The following is an 18,839-nucleotide window of genomic DNA, read 5'->3' on the forward strand; positions in this document are numbered from 1 at the left end:
TCATAATATATATTTTACATTTATTTACAATTCTATGTATAAAACATTATATTGGTGCTATAGTTAATAGTGCAATTTCATTACTAGTTCATTCCTACGAAGCTTGTTTCACATTTATCAATGTTTTCTCTTATGTATCTAACACTAATAGGTGAACTTAAAATAGTAACTGCATAATATTTTATTATATTTTATAATTTCAACTTTTAATTTTTAATTTCTATAGTAATATTTCAGAGAAATTTTAATTAATTAGTATAACGCTGCTAAGGATTTGAAAGCTCAAATTGAAATTATAATTATATAGATAATTAATTAGTATAGTAGCCAAGATTTAATTAAGTGTTACTTGTTGTTTTTTATTATCTCAGTTGACCCTATTGCTAGTGAAGTTTCTAAATAATACTCAATTTCAAATATCAAATAAAACACTAATGACATAGATGAAGTTCCCCAATAACAATCAATCCCAAATATTAAGTATAACACTTAATGACATTGATATCTTTATAAAATTACCTAATATGCATTTGTTTTTAGCCATTAAGAAAACTATTATTGGCCACATAAAAGTAATATGTCAAAATTGGCTAAAGAAAACTATTGGTCACACGAAAATTAAAATATCAAAATTGTAGGGGAAAACTGATAAAATAGTCATTTTTCTTTTATACTACTAGGTTTCTTTTGTACTACTAGGTTTAATTAATTCTTTAGATATTATTTGAGTAATTTTAATCATTTAAGAAGTTGACTCGGATAATATAAAGCTAAGAAAATTATTTCGAATAGACCTTTGACTCAAGTTGAGAATGACAAAATCACTTTTTTTTTAAAAAAAAGAAAGTGAAAGGCCATATAAAATAAAATGGAGAAAATTGCACTAGCAATAATCAATTATATAATAATCAAATCAAATAAGACAATAACAATAATAAAATCAAATTAGACTATAACAATAATAAAATCAGATGACACGAAGTAAATATATATACNCCCCCCCCCTCCATTTAGAGATTGTCTATCTTGTAGCTTAGCTACTAATATATTAACTTAGCATGGCTAGGACCAACACTAATATCACTGATTGCATCAATTCCGTCATACAAATATAGAGGTTGTGTTGCCTTAAATATTTGCTTTAGTTCTAGTAAAATACACGTCATACCACTATTTTAAAATGTTATTTACTAAAACAATATAAAATATGAGATAAAGGGCGATTGTCCTTAATTGTCGAAACATTACCATTGAGATGATGATCTTTACGTGTACTATTCATAGTATACTAAATCATAAAATTTGTCAATTTAATTTCTTAATTTCTAATATTGTACATAATATTTTTGAGAAATAATTGGTGTAGTGATTTAGCTATTGTTATTCCAACTTTAAATAGATCTATGACCACTTAATTATGATATTATGATCGAAAGATAATTTTTAGTAGTAGTGATTTTTGTGCTACTAGAATGAAAGTTTTGTAATTTTTATGTTGGAAAATTTAACTATGTTACTTTAGTAAAAAGACATCATATATTGTACTATAGTACTGCTCCTTCCATAGAAAATCAGATGTCATTTTCATTTTTTTGGTTTTGGTAGCATTTGGACAATTTCTTAGAGAGCTCGTGAGTTTTACAAATTTACACATTCAGTTTATATCATGTCTCGAATTTATTTCGAAATGAATTTTGGGAGAATTTGAAAATCCTTTATAATTGTGCTATACTAGCTTTAAAATCAACAATAGAGGAGTTGAATAAAATGAGCCCAAGATATTAAATAAAATAGCTCTAAAAAACACATAGTAAATTCGCTCAAACTTAGATACGTAAAGAAGGAGTTGAACACACTGAAAAAGGTCATTTTTTAATGAAAGATGCCACAAAGCGACAATAGTAATTACCTAATTGATCTTCTTTCTGTGTTAATAAGATTCAATATTTAATATATACATAAAATAAAATTTTAACCATACATATACTTTGTATTTTTATTTTTCTTATCCTCTTTTTAGATTTCTACCCACAAGGTACAAAAACAAGATATGTGACTTTCATGTTGATTCGTCACCTAGCTCTTTTTGCACGATCTTAAATTAATTATCTAAGAGTGTCAATTAGGCCGAGTCGTTCCAAGATCGAATTGAATCCGGTAATAGCTCCGATGAACCAACCCAAGACTTGTGGATAGTGACGTGTTAGTTCGCCTTGAAAATCTAGAAATGACCGAGCACAAAACTCAATCGATAACCCGAATCAATTGAACTAATACTATTTGAAATTTGATAGTACCAGATTAACCAATCCATCGTAATTGTTTAGTCTAAAATTTAAAATTATATTTAATATTCAAGAAGTGATTTAAAAAATTCCTTTAAAAAATTTATAAGAAAATAGTTTTTAGTTGAAACCGAACCGATATGACCCGGAATTGCACAAGATACATCAAACCCAATAAGACTCGAATTTGTAAGACTCGGTAACCCCAACTCGTTATCCAACCCAGACACAGAGCGATGTCGTTCCATATTTAGTGAATCAGTCGAATGCCACCCTTAAATTAATATACCATTATTTTGGTAAATAAAAGTATTTAGAAACAAAAAAGATTAAGAAAATTGGATATTGATTTTTTTTAGAACAATGGAGAAAGACGTGTTTTTTAGAACATGATGAAAGAAGAAGAAAGTAATGAAAGTTGGTGTATTTTGATAAATTGTAATTGAAGAGACTTTTAAGCATTTGTTCCTTTTTAAAAACAATTATTTCCCCTCAATTCCTCCATCTATTATATAAAAATTGTATTCTTTAAATAAAGACAAATAATAAAAACATAAATAAAATACATAACAAACTTAAATTTTGACATTTTTACTAAATATTGAAAGTATTGTTAATGAGCCCTCTTAAATGTAAAAATTGTGTTCTATAAATAAAAACAAATAATAAAAACATAAATAAGATACATAACAAACTTAAATTTTGACATTTTTACTAAATATTGAAAGTATTGTTAATGAGCCCTCTTAAATGTTAAAATATTGACATTATGAAATTTTTTCCAAACTTTTATATACAGTGTGAAAGAGAGAGGATGAACGATTGTGAGTGTTGGGTAGTGGGGTGTAGTGGACGATGGTAGTGGAGTGGTGGTGTGAGGCGTGGGTGTGATGGGCACCGTGTAAAATCTGATAGGCGTGTGTGGAGGGGGCTTTGATTGGGCTGGATATGGGGTGATTGGATTGTAACGGTAAAAGAGGAAGTATAATCAATCTAAATCCCTAAAAACAAGTAACTAATAAATTCGTTTTCAAAAAGGGAATTAATTAAAATTAATTAACTATAAATAATTAATAATATAAAAATTTACAGAGATTAAACATTTTTAAAGTTAAATTGTAATTAATTTTTCAATAAATTTAAATTTAAGTAATATGTTATAACACGTAAATAAATTGTTATAAGGAAAAAAAATTTAAAAGTATGTTTATAACCCGCAATATATATAGTCCCTTAAATGTGTATATGGTGTGATTTTCCTTTTACATTTGAAGGCTAATTACATTCTATTTTGGAAGTCTTCTCAATTATAAAAGTTTTGATTTTTTCATTGTTCTCAGAAATATTTCTTGGTGTTCAATACATTGCGGATGATATATTATGTAATGAGAGAGATGTATTCAAGAGGGGATAGTACTGGTGTATCTGAGAGGGGAGAGATGTATCCAAGAGAGGCTAGAGATGAACCCGAGAGGGTTTTTTTTGTAATTTTTAAAAATGGTATGAAACTTTAGAAATTATGATATCTTAATTTGTGTACTCATGTAATTTCTTAATTTTTTGTGTAATTTACATAAATCTCATGTGTTAAAAGTTAATTACATTATTTTCCTACTATTTTTCTGTAATGACCCTTATTGTCATTTTTAGTGTTTTATCTTCTGTACATCGTTTAGAGCGTTCCTACAGCGATTCTAAGTCATTTATGACTTGCTGGGACTGACAGATCGGTCACCTGGTCATTCGTTTTGTTATTGTGTGAGCTTTAGTATTTTTGAAGCTTATGAACCTTGAACGATCATTTTCGATCAAAAGTTCAAGAAGATGACATCAGAATCCAATTCTGACGATTCCATCAGTTCCGGAAGGGTCATTTTAGTCCAGTAGCATTGTCGACATGACTCCCAAAGTTTTCAGTGTGAGTTGGTGGGATTAGGCGTTTTAACTTTAAGTTTAAAGGCTAAGTTTGACTTTAGTCAACATTCTGAGTAAACGCGCTCGGATGAGAATTCCGTCAGCGCGGTTAGCTCCGGAATGTCGAGTTTGGTCTAGTTTGACCCTTCTTTCGGGTTTTGAGGTTTTTGATATTTTTCCGAGCCCTTTTGTGGTTTTTGACTTAAAATGGCCAATGGAAGTGGGACCCACATTTTATCGAGATGACCTCTGATGAAAATTTCGACTGCGCCTTTGAGTCCGGAATGTCGACTTTGGTAGGGTAGCATATCTATTTTATTTTTATCAGGTTCCGAACGGATTCCGAGCACCCGTCGGAGACTTTAAAGAAAGTAGGCAAAGCTGAATCTGGTGCAGCCCCTATAAAAACCCCAACTTTCAGCTTTATGTTTTACTTTGGAACTTGATATCTTGAGCGATACAACTCCGAATTGGGCGATTCAAAAGGCTAAGTTGTGAGATTTTTCGAGGGCAACACATTGGTGAGCTTGGAATCTGATTTGGGGACACGATTTGAGGTAAATTTTGGGTTTTAAATGCTGTCATAGCTCATTTTCGAGCACAAGTTTTGGGAAATTTCAGAAGGTGATTTCTTGGCCATTTTAGGTCCGAATCAAGTGATTCAAGAGCCTATATTGTGGGGTTTTTCGTGAGGATCGTCGTGGTGTGATTGGTTTTGGCTGTTGGAGCTTCATTTTTGGTAAAATCTGGTAAGTAGCTGCTGCCATTGTTGCTGATTTTTAGCTTAGGATTTGGGTTTTTTTTGTTGCATGTTAATGTTGGGACCGTCTTGAGTCCTGAATTGTGCTCCATTCTGCTATACAAGTTTCGAGAGTTATTTAGGACTTTTATTTGGGGTTAATTCGGGATTTCTCAACGCGGATCCCATTTTTTCCATTTTGACCGTGAAATTGACCCGTCTCCGTTTCTTGCAATTTTAGTGTTTAAATGACTGTAATAACGTTGTGACTCTATTTCTGATAGTGTATCAACGTTTCGAGGCCTTTTAGAAAGTAAAAGATCCGGGGAGTGAATTTTGGAGCGCGCGTGATCTGCGTTCAGGTAGGCTATGGTTTCTCTTCTTAGACTGAACTCGAACATGTGAATGCATGTTGATTAGTTGGAATTTGGGTTGGGTAGTTATTGGATCATGCATAGGTGTTAAAAATTATATTTTCGGCCTTGTTCTGAGAATTATCGGGTAACTGTGAGCATGTTTATATTGACCTTCTTTGCTATATGAATTACTTGTATGTTTGAATACTGGTTGTCAGAAGTATGTTGAGCCTTAGTTTAGGTTTGACTAGGGTTTTCCTTAGAAATGCATGATTCAAAGTCGGTAGGACTTAGTTTAGCCCCGACGTCGCTCGGCCGGCTTAAATCCTTGTAGACTGATGTAGCAGACTTGAGTCTGATAGTTTGGTATTTAGCTAGACGATGAGCTTGCTCTAGCGATAGTTACTCTTATTTCTTAGATGTTACGGCTTCTCGAGTTACGTCAGTGACAATGAATTCCGCTCCGTGATTCAAAGTTGAGTTTCTATTCGACTGTAAGGTCTTACATTGATTAGCTAAGTCTGGATGGTGTTCCATGGGTTTATATGATTATGGATAGATAAAGACTCTTTCAGCATGCTATATCGACATCTTTGTCGGGTATCCGGATTTAAGGTCCGGCCTCGACCATCCACATACTTATGTAGAGCATCCGGTTAGAGGTCCGGCCTCAAGTATGTAGAGCATCCGGTTAGAGGTCCGGCCTCAGTTACTTATATTTTGCAATTGGCTACTTGTGTAATTCTGGTGAGTGTCCGGTTCAAGGCCCGACCTCCGTACCGTCAGATTCTACTTTTTGGTTCGGTGTTCTTTGGCCTCGAGTTCTATTCTCCTTAAGTTATAGTTATTTTGTGTACGCGTCGGACTTATGGGGGTCCGTTCGGGTTTTTATTTAAACTTGTGCACGAGTGTACCTTCTGGGCTTATGGTGGGTCCAGTTAGGTGTAGTTAGCTTATTTATATTAATTTAGTTAGATCTTTATACACTCGTGTGCATTATTGTGTTACTTAGCCTTCCGTTCTTGACCTCTAGTTTTGTGATTTCGTCTTTTCATAGTGCTTTACTTTTCTAGTTCAGTCGGCCTATGATGCCTACTGGGTACCTGTTATTTGGTACTCATGCTACACTCTGCATCTATTTTCGTGATGCAGGTCCGAGCACCAGTAGTCAGCGTTGATCGAGTTTGGAGAATTTCTGGTCTGGAGACAGGGGTGAGCACACAGGGTTTTGTACTATTTCAGTCTCCATCTGTTTATATAAAGACTTGTCTTTTACTTTTCGAGACAGTCTAGTTTCGGTGGTCCACTGTTGGGACTTGTACTCGTTTTGTTGGTAGCTCTGTATTAGTGACTTCCAGGTTCTGGGGGGGATCCTTTATTGCATTTATGTTTTGTTTTGCTTATGTTGTTATAGTAATTTTTCTTAGTCTTGTTTAGTTTCTACCCTCACACCCATTATGTGTGGTTCTGGGTTGTGGTTTGGCTTACCTACTGATGGGTTATAGTAGGTGCCTTCATGGCTCGAGAAATTGGGTCGTGACATTTTCAAGATACAAAAATCTTTTATAATTTATGAATTTTGAATACATCACTGGACTTTCGGATACATCAAAAGACATCTGGATACGTAGAGGAGGAATTTACTTGATCGAGAGGGGAGATGTATCAGAGAGGGGATAAGACATTCATTTACATAGGGGAGGGATACATCAAAGAGTGGAGAAATGTATCTAAGAGGGGGTGAATGTATCAGAGGGAAGAGATGTTTTCAAAAGGAAAGAAATATATCAGGGAGGAGAGAGATATATCCGAGAAAGATAGAGATGTATCAACCAGAAGGGAGTGATGTATTCAACACGAAATTTTTGAATCTTTTTAGATAATAAAAAATTATAATAAAAAAAATATGTTTTTGAGTAACGTTTTCATATAGTTAATTGTTACTAGTGTTACAAACTTCGTTACAGATGAAAATATTGAACAAGGTTGGTGTTGACTCAATTTACAAAGTGTATGAGTAGAAAATCAAGAGTAATATTAAAAAAATGAACAAAGTCAACTTGATGTACAAAATATATATGATAAAGAAAAAGAGCAGAGAGAGTAAATTCGATATAACTAGATAGCATTATTAAAAATTAATTAGGTTGTGCATTGCGCAAATTAATGCATAAAATTAAAAGCGCTAGTAATCATGGATCAATAGTAAACACTAATTTGATCCCTAGCAAGAAAAGAAAAATACTTTTTTCTCTTTTTCTTTCTAAAATAAGAGTAATGGGACGTGTCAACTTTTTAGAAAGTTTTTTTTTAAAAAAATTAAGAAAAGCATGAGAATCTGAAAAATATTAGGACCTCTACACTATGCTCAAATATCAAATTTGTGTCACTGTTAGAATTGCATGCGGCGAAAAATATTAAAAAAAAATATTTTTGTATGCCGTAACACACATTTATATTCTCTCTTATTTTCTTTGATTTGATAAATGAAAGCAGATTCAAGATAAGGAGTTTTATTAATTTTAAATTTTAGGACAGAAGAGAAAAATATGATAGAATATGCTTACTTAAAAAAAGAAGAGAATTTTTTGTTGATAGTGGGGATTAAACCCGTAACACTGGTGTGAAAAATATTTTCACCGCTCATTTCTTAGTACTAAGATGTTGTCAATTTTGTTAAGGGGTTCACATATTTTCTAACACAATGTGGGAAAAGACTGATAAACTCGTTTGAATTCGCAAATCCTCACCAAGCTCTACCACGCTAATATATATGTCTAGGTGATGTTACAAGTGTGTAATAACTTTTGTAGTGTTTTATTTCTTCTTTTTGTCATTTTATCATCATGCATTTCTGATAAGACGAATAAACTAAAGTTAAATTAGATTCTTTGCAATACACACAAGTGTTTGACACACTTCAAAATTTGCCTAAACAACGTGGTAGTTTCTTGTTAAAATTGAGTTTGATCATGTGTATGTTCTTCATGATAAGTATTTTATCATCATCACTTTTCTTTTATCTTCTTTCAAAAGTAATGTTGAGAAATAAATTTTTACGACGAGCTAATATTCTTGACAGTACGTAGCCAACAGTGCCTCTAATACTATAATTTCAAACACCACATTAGAACGAAAAATTCATATATCTGATGAAAAGAATTTCTAATTCATAACGTCTAAATTATAGATTTACCTCGATAATAATAGCTAATTTGAAATCCTATTGATATATATATATATATATATATCTTTTACATTTAATGTAAGATCATATAAGTCGAATAAAAGATAAAATTTGTAAGATTAGGCTTTTAATTCCATATAAAAGTTGATTTGGATCTATTCTAAAACTGGAAGGTATATAAGAAAATATCAAAGTTAGGAATATTAAAAGAGAAGTAAAATGCAGAATAATAATTAGTGAGAATATAATGTAAATCTTTGATTTGAGAGAATAAAAGAACAATAATATTTCAAGAACCTCAAATTCTTTTATTAGCCTGATCTATTATTATATTATATTATATTATATTATATTATATTATATTATATTATATTATATTATATTATATTATATTATATTATATTCATGTTCGCATAATGTGCTGTCGCCGAAATCCTATCTTTTGTGGATTCCTAATTAAAGTTAATGAATTCATTCTTCCACTCAAATCACCCACTTTCTTAGACAAGATTTTGAGTACTATGATCCTGTTTGGATTAAAATAATTTTTAATAATATTTGAGTAAAAAAATATACTTTTACATTATTTATGTTTAAGTTTAAAAACTAAATAATTAAAAACGATAATGAATTATAAGCGTATCCAAATAATAGGGTGACACAAGATATTGTGTGCACACTTTTTTAACAATCAATATGGGACAAATATCTTCTCTAACACCATTTTTGCAAAATTAATTAGTATATATATCTGTATATATAGTTGAATAAATTGTCTAATTATTCAGCATTTCTAACATCTATCCGTACATATATACAAGAGATAAATTAATAAATCATATCTAATAGTGTAAAATTATACCATAGAATCAAATGTAATCCTCCCATTACACAAATATGTTCTAAAGAATAAAAATCAAATCTATCATTACTAAAAATATACTCTATTATCAACCACACCTCTATATATGAACATGAGGTATAATATGAGGATTGGAGCATAATATATACCTAAAACCGATAAATCAATTATCCTTATGTGAAAATGACAACTATATAATTCACTATATATTTGTATATGCTTAACAATGAGATCACTACTCCCAACTTTATAACTTTGACATGTTATTAATTTTTAAACTAGAAAACGAGTAAATAATCAATGTTCTCACAAGATGGGAAGATCAAGGATTTTAGGACCTAGAGTCTTTAACTTATTAGAGTGATTTAGGAACTTCCGGCACTAAGTCGAGTTAAAAAAATTTCTATCTATTAAGTTTTTGCATAAAATTATGTGAGGATCAACTTCAATCGATCATATATCAAGGGGCGGACTTAGAGGTTGAACCTCCGGCAAAAATTATGTTGTTCATTTAAGGTACTTTAAAGACTTTTATGTTTAAATATTAATTTTGAACCTCCTAAATGTAAGACGCACAACTTTTTTTTCAAACCCCCTTAATGAAAATCATAGATCCGCCACTGATTCATATCTCTCATAATATAAAAAGTTATATACTTCATTACCCACCAAATTATGATCTTTGAGTCTTCTTTCCAACTCATCAAATTGTTTGTCTAATTATTTAATCACGAGTGCCAAAAGAGTTTGATTTTTATTTGTAAAAAAAAGAATGCAAGAATTAAATAATAAAATTATCTTACAATACTTGGTAAATTTCAAGGCTGCGGCATGCTTAAGGTTTCATGTATCACATCTCATGTAATGAATTAACTATGTTTATCAAATTACTGATTTACATGGTTGATTTATGATCATGATCTCTTGGCTTCTAATTGCCTACTCCAGTACTATCTAACTGAATCATTGAGCGGGAATAGACAAACTCAATTGGCGAGCATTTATATTTCATCATGTTTAGTGACCAAGATTGGTATTCGTTTAGGTGTCAATCCTAAACACGAATTTGAACAAGTGATGTGCAAGACCCATCGAGTTCTTTGTATCCTTTGGTTTATCTATCTCTTCATCTACCGAGTCCAAGATTAGAAAATATATTAATCTGTATGGTGATCAAATAGGAAATACTAAAACAAAAATAATTTAAGAGATAACAAACATTAATTTAAAACAATTGATGATCAAGAATTACCCGTAGCCACAGCCTCAGAACAAGGGTCTTTAGTTACTAATATCTAAAAAAAGAAGAAAAAGTACAGAAGTTCTTTAGCTATTAGTATGTAAGGACAACTTTTCCTTACAAAGTATGATAAAGAAGTCCCCCCACCCCCACCCCCAAATTTCCCTAGGATCCTATTTATAGAGTTCAGGAAAAAATAATTACACTTCTAGTCCAATTAGGAATCCTAAATCAACTAAAATTTGTTCGGAAATTTGGAGTTTGCTTAGGGTAGCGTGCCAACAGTATGCCAAAACTTGGTTTCAGTAGTTGGTGCGGCACACCAAGGTCGTTTTTCTTCGCACTCATTTTCTCTTCGCTTTCGTCGCCTCTTATTTAGCTTATACTTCATTACAAATCTATTCATATGCTAATCATGTAGGTTAGTGCACATTCACTACAATAATTTGATTAATTAAAACACAACAATTATCATAAAAAATATCCTCAAAACATAAGACACATGCGTTTAAATCGTAGTAAATTGACATATAAATACGCCTAAGATTAGCTACTCATGATGACCTATCATATTAAATGTGTACGAGTCTTCTTTCCAATGTCACCAAGTTTGCATCATATGAAGTATTGATTAAAAAGTTATGACATTTTATTAGAGACTACCACAATATAGTTTTTAGAGTCTGTAACTACTAACCTCATTCACGGGTCGAAAATTGAACTACGAGTCATATTGTGCACTCATAAAAAACTTAAAAAGTCATTTTTTGTTTGATTCTTATAGACTCAGTTACGAGTCGTAGAAGCATTATGTATATCCTAAGAGGGGTTTTCACGTTCAAGACTCAGTTATTACACTCTTAAATCATCAAATTTATAAATAACCGTAAGCAAAGTAGAATCTAGGGTTTTAAGTATTTCAAGCAACTTCTTCTTTCAAATCTCAATCTCTCAGGTATGCAAGACTTCAATGAGATTATCCATTCACTCTCATACCTAGGTCACTACAAAAAAACCTTTAATTGCCAACAGATTTTACCAATAACTTAAGTTGGTTAGTATTTTACTAACAAATTACCAACATATTTTTAACCGAATAATATTTTAAAACTAAACAACAAAATTCTAACAGATTACCAACATAAATCTTATTAACTAAGTGTTTTAGTTGGTAAATACAGCGGAAAAAAATGGTGCCAAATTTAGCAACCTTGTATCAATGGATTACCAACAGAAATATTACTAACGCATACCTTTTGTTGGTAATATTACCAACGAAGTACATATCGGTAAGTAAATATGACAAAAAATTATTTATATGATTTAGTAACATATTACCAATGAATTACTAACCAAACATTTACCAACAACAAGATTGTGTTGCTAAATTTACCAACCAAATATGATTGTGTTGGTAAATTAGTAACGAAATATAATTTGTTGGTAAACTTGCCAACCAATATCAAATTAGGTTGAAATTTTGCCGACGAATAAAGATTGTAGTTAGTAAATTACTAACATCATTAAAATAGTTGGTAATACACCAACCGATCACTAATCCATTGGTAAAATTTACCAACATACTAATTATTAGTTGGTAATATTACATATGAATGTTTAGTTGAATAGTAACTAGTACCAACTCTAATAAAATTTATTGGTAAATTATTAATTACTAACTTATATTTTAATAGTTGGTAAATTACTGATTGGAGTTTATTCTTTTGGTAATCAGCGTTTAGTGTTGATACTTTCATATTTAATTTGTGTACCAAAAATTACATAAAAATTTCATAAGAAAAACGAAAGGAAAAATAAATGAGGTGAGTGGGAATTGAACCCACAACCTCTTGAGTAGATGAGAGAAATAGGATAAAAATCATTAGGCGTTTTAACCTTTAAATTTTAACCAAAACTTGACTTTGCTGAATATTTTTGGTACACATGCTCATATTAGAACTCCGTCAGTATCATTAGCTTCGAAAGATCTTTTTTTTAATCTCACGGGAAGGTTGATTCATGTTTTGAGGCTTTCATTTTTGTTTTTGCCGTTATGTGTTTTAAATTTTATGTTAAGGCCAAAATTTTACTTTAGTCAATATTTTTGTGAACGTGCTCAGATGAGAATTTTGTTAGCGTAATTAACTCCAAAGGTCATTTTTTATCTAGTAGCATGACTGGTTTGAGTTTTGAGGCTTTCATTTTTACAGTGTGCTGTTAGGTGTTTAACATATAAATTTTAGCAAAAATTTAACTTTGGTCAATATATTTGATAACGTACCCAGATAAGACAGTTAGATGTGAAAAATTATTTTTGATGTAATAAGATAGAGGGTTCGGATTTTGAGGTTTCCGTTTTTAGTTTATGTCGTTAGGCATTTTAGCTTTTAAGTTTTGGCCAAAATTTCACTTTTGTCAATATTTTTGGTAATTGCGCTCGAATTGAAATTTTGTCATTGCAGTTAGCCATATATGTTCCTTTTTATTCTCATAGGATGGTTTGTTTGGGATTTGAGACTTATTTTCAGTTTGTGTTATTAAGTGTTTTAACTTTTAACTTTTACCTAAAATCTGAATTAGGTCAATTTTGTTGGGAAACATGCTCAAATTTGAATTTTGTCAACGCGGTTAACTATGAAAGGTCATTTTCGCATTATAGTATGGTTGGTTTGGATTTTGAGATTTTCATATTCAGTTTGTACCGTTAGGCGATTAAACTTTAAACTTTTGGCAAAATTTTGAATTTGCTTAAATTTTTTTGTAAATGTGCTTTGATGAAAATTCTGTCAGCTCGATTAGCTTCGAAAGGTCATTTTCATATCTAACAAGATGGTTTTTTAAGGTTTTGAGACTTCCATTTTCAATTTGTGTTATGCGTTTTAACTTTTGGCCAAAATTTATACTTGATCAATATTTTTTGTAAACGTGCTCAAATTAAATTTTTTGATATAATGATATGTGTCATATTGAGTTTAATTTAACTTGTTATCATAGATTTTGCATTGTTTCATGCAAATATGATTTATAAAATTGATTAATATTTTTGGATTTATATTCATGCTCTTAGATTTTTAAATGTAATAGATTAATAAATATTTTATGAATAATTATTCAGTTAATAATATTTTGGACATATTGTCAATCAATTACTAATCTAACATTGAACTTGAATGATATATTACCAATAAACTAACAATCAATTAGTAAATTTATTAGAAAAATAAATAATCATCTAAAGTATTTTAAATTTATTACAAATAAGGGTTGTTGTGTAGTGGTAAGTACTCCTACATCTTTAACCATGAGGTCTTACGTTCGATTTCCGTTGGTTACATAATCATCTTTGTTAGGGAGTGTTTTACCATATCAGCTCCAATGTGGGTACCGAACACCGGATGGAAAATATAATTAAAAATTAAAAAAAGTATTTAAAATTTATTGGCAAATTACCAACACAAACTTTTTGTTACTAAAGTTACCAACCAATTAACAATGTATGAATCGAAAAATGAAGAAAATAATTTACTAACTCTTTTTCAATTCGTTAGTAAAGGTACTAACAATATACTAACCAAAACTTAGTTGGTAAATTTACCAACGAAAATTTCAGGGCCATATTTCAAAATTTTGTAACAACATCTTTGGGTGCTTACCAACTGATTTTTGGATGGTAAGTTAACCAACAAACTAAAATCAGTTGGTAATATTTACCGACGAATTTTTTATCAACAGATTAATATAAGTTGGCATTTGATTAGTAACTAAATTTGCCATCCGATTTGATCAATTTTCCAACGAATTTTTTATTGGTAATTGAGGTTCCTTTTATAGTGGGTCATTTTGATTTTTAAGAATTTCACGAGATTGATAGAAGTAAATGTAGTGTTTTTTTTTTTTTTGTAAAAGCTAGGATTTTCATGAAATTGTGACTTCTAAGCTACGTTTTTATTGTTTCACTTTAATTTTGAAACTTTATGGTACTGATTTTGCATGATTTTATGGTCATTCAACTTTTAAGTATAAAAACAGATATGATATAAATTATAAGCTAAATACAAATATGATATGCTTAGCCTCCATATAATTCAAAATGATAAGTCATTTTCATATCGATGAAAATTATATGAATCTATATTGTTTGGGAAGGACTATATAGTACCAAAAGGATGAGGGTTTTCACAGCCCAAGTCCCATAACGACGTGGCAACTAGAATTATATTTTACTACTTTGTCAGTTGAATATGTAGTTAGTTGTGGTCTAGGACAATGATGGAATTGACTAGTTATTTTTGAACTTGTAGTGTTTTTTCTGGATTTATCCTAGGGAAAGTAATTGAGGGTTATCGGGTCATGATCAAATAATATTCTATAAGAAATCCTTTGGAAATGTGATGGTTGTTTTATTCTCATTTGTGTCATATATGATTTTCAACCACTTCGTTAGTATTCATATATGATATATCACTAGGAAAAAATGAAAATGTATGCGTTTACTTGGGGGTACAAGTGTGACTCTTATTCATTGTAGTTGTGATTGTGATATTTATTTGAATGATTACAATGGTTCCCATGAAAATTCGTACTAATCAGTGGATCGAGTACCACACTTGTCAATACTAAAGAGTAAATCGGGTACCATATCGGTACACTAATAATTTGTGTGTAGGTTCTATGAGAGAATCATATTGACTTCATTGTTCTGATATGTTTATTGTGCATAAATGCTCAAGGTAAGATTACGAGTCCAGGCTATGTTGTATCTGTGCTATAATTGTGTATATATATATTTCACTAAATTATGGTTACTTGTTCATATTTAATCTGTATAAGTGGAGCATTGTTAATAGAAAGTGTGGTATGAAAATTTGTTGGAGAGTAGCAGTGAACTTTTTTGGGGGATTTTCTATGTGATATAAGAGGTTAGGTTAAGATCTTATATGAGGGTGGAATGACCTATGTGGTGGAGTTAGTTGCGAAAGGTGGTGGGTCACTTGAGATAGAGTTTAACGAATTCAAGGTAATACTGGTTGTAGTAAAGGTGGTTATTTAAGGGTCTAGTTCCTACTTCTATCTTCAAGTTATGTGTTTCTTTTGATCATTGACCTGATATTACGTTGGTGGATTTGGTTCCCCAATGATGCCTACCAGTACATGTTAATTATATGTATACTGATACTACTCGTTCTATGTTACTTAACATAGTATGATTGCATGATTCAATGATGTTTTATGGGTAAAAGCGATGAAGAACTCTATAGCTTTTACTTTTTTTCTTATAATTGAGAGTTATGTCGTATTTTTCACTTATAAATCGTACTCTTAAAAGCTCATATACCTATTTAAAGTAGTTTCTTGGAAAGGTCTTATTGTATTTCTTTATAAGGACCTTGTTTTAAATTAATTAAGGAATATTGCTATATTGAAATAGGGTGATTAGTTTATAAATATTCGATTTTGCATTTCATGTTTCAAAAATTTCTCAAAAGTGTAATCCTATCTAGGTGACTAGAGTAAGCGTTCACACGGACTGATAAATTGGGTTGTGACAAGTGACTTGGGCTATATATTCATGTTGTCTTATTTTACTAATTTTTGATTACTTTTTCATATTTCGTATACTTGGAGCTGATCAATAATCTTACAAGTAATGTTATTGTACATGCTCTTCTTTTATTGAGTACAATGCATATTCCAGTGGCATCTATGTGACCTCAATTATATTGTGAGTCCCACTCTTTCCGAATCTAAGAGTGATTTACTTCTTTCGGACTGCCATAGGTTCATCTATTTCTTTTAGTCCATTGTTCAGACTTAGAGTTCATTTGTTTTGGGGTTGGAACCCCACACTCTATTCTATGTTAGATGTTAAGGTACACGACTTTTAGATGTTAGGAGTCTTAATTCTACAATATTTTTCATGTTAATGGTTTTGATATGAATTCTTGACTTTAAATTGATGAAATGTTACTTTTGGCTATTTAGTTTGTTGCATATTAGTAGAAAATTGGTTCTCCTATATCGGATTTAGTGTGGATGTTTCTCACGACAATTTTGGTTGTGAAAGATTTTGACTTACATTAAATATTTTAGGAATTATTGATGGACTATTATGTAATTATAATAATTATGATGACTAATTATTGATATAATAGTAAATAGAAAAGACTATGTCGATTAAAAAGATATATGGACACCATCGGTCACAATCAAGAATATGCATCTCATATTGACGACTTGTTCAACTAGCTTTAGGGTGAAAACTTCTCAAAGATAGACCCCTTTCATTAGCTTAGAGTCAAAGATTGTGAAATTTCGAAGATGACCTTTAGGACTCGATATGATTACTACAAATTTATTGTTATGTCTTTTAGACTAACAAATGCTCCTGCATCTTTTATGAACTTGATGAATAGAGTGTTCAAATAGTATTAAAATATATTCATCACTATCTTCATAGATGATAACCTTATTTATTCTCGGAGAGAGAATGAGCATGCAAGTCATTTGAAGATTGTCTTGCAGATTCTTCAGGACCTCCAGTTGTTTTCTTAGTTCACCAAGTGCAAATTCTGGTTGAGATTTAGATTCTGAAGAAAGCGTTCAGGTTGATCCTAAAAAATCGAAGAAGTTAAAAACTGACCTAGATCACTTTCTCCTTCAGATATTAAGAGTTTTTTGGATTTTGCTTGTTACTACAAATCATTTGTTGAAGGATTTTCCTCCATCGTTTTCCCTTTGTCAAGATTGTATTAGAAGAAGGTCAAATTTCATTAGTCCGAAGCTCGTGAGAAGATATTTTAGGAGTTGAAGACTCACCTTACTTCAACCCCAGTTTTGACTCTACTAGAGGGTTTAGTTAGATTCATGATTTATTGTGATGCTTTCAGAATTGGCCTTGGTTGTGTGTTGATACAACATGGTAAGGTTATAAGTTAAGCTTCCAGGCAGCTCAAAATTCATGAGAAGAATTATCCGACTAATGATTTCGAGTTAGCAGCAGTAGTGTCCACCTTGAAGATTTTAAAGGCATAGTGTTCACGTGGGTGTATTTACAGACTATAAGAGTCTTCCGTACGTGTTCAATCAAAAGGACTTGAATCTTCACAAGAGGAGATGACTTGAGTTGTTGAAAAACTATGACGTGAGCATTGTATACCATCAAGCCAAAGCCAAAGTAGTTGTAGGTGTTCTCAAAAGGTTGTTTATGAATAAGATCACTCATGTTGAGGAGGATAAGGAGTTGGTTCGTGATGTTCACACACTTGCTCATATGGGTGTTCGACTTGTGGATTCGGTGAATGATAAAATTATTATTAAGAATGGATTAGAATCATCTCTTGTGATGGATGTTTGTCTAAATTGCACCCGTTAATCCTAAGTCAATATTATTAGCCTTGAAAATCAATTATCCATTAATGTTTTCTAACATCTAATAGATTCTTAACAAAAATGTCATCCATTAACACAATAGAAAACATGAAATTAGCTATCGATAATCCCTAGCTAATCGGTCGCTAAAATCGCTCCTAGATTATTGGATTTTCATATAATCGATAGCTTAATGAAATTTCCATAATGTTTTTAGACCAAACTATTAACTAAGCACATTTTAATTTTATTTCTCATAATATAAGCTAAAGACATTTGTGACCCTCTTACGTCTTTTTATGTCATCCAAAGAAAATACTCAAAAGAAAAAGGAAAGGTTCTAAATATGTTAATGGGACGACAGTGAGAATATAAACTTAAAAAGTGGCCTTTTTCTTAGTTATCTTGGAGAATATATGTGCATTCACCAGAATGACGTTACAATTGTTCATTTTGAGAGATGTCACTTCAAGTTTTTGACACACTTTCGAATCTTCACATTACTGTCTTAATTAGTCATTGCAAAAATTATTAGTTAATTAACACAATGTTTAAGTGCTTAGCTTTTGGTCTAATCATTTGTACATACCAAAATAATAACATTGTGTGCTATAACTTTTTAAATATGGTCTGTAGTGTTGTTTGTAACTTTATATTATATACTTGCTAGAGTAAACTCTCTTCGTTCTCATTTGTTTGTTTTGCTTTTCTTGTTAATTTGCTAAACAAATACTCTCTCCATTTAAAAAAGAATGATTTTATTTTCTTTTTAGTCTCTTTAAAAAAAGAATGACTTCTTTTCTTTTTTTATATATATTTTTATTTAAGTTTTTATGTCAAATTGAATTAAGACAAACAAATTGAAACAGACAGATATTCATAAAAAGA

General features: G+C 30.8%; 1 long non-coding RNA gene across 1 annotated transcript; it reads left to right on the plus strand.

Moving 5' to 3' along the window:
• Positions 1 to 3,913: 3,913 nt before the first annotated feature.
• On the plus strand, positions 3,914 to 6,656 carry LOC107011762. Its single transcript, XR_001455925.2, has 4 exons — positions 3,914 to 4,756; positions 4,845 to 4,948; positions 5,223 to 5,300; positions 6,447 to 6,656. It is a non-coding gene; the product is annotated as an uncharacterized LOC107011762 (long non-coding RNA).
• Positions 6,657 to 18,839: the final 12,183 nt, after the last annotated feature.

Source organism: Solanum pennellii, chromosome 1 (genome assembly GCF_001406875.1).
Source record: "Solanum pennellii chromosome 1, SPENNV200".
Lineage (NCBI taxonomy): Eukaryota > Viridiplantae > Streptophyta > Magnoliopsida > Solanales > Solanaceae > Solanum > Solanum pennellii.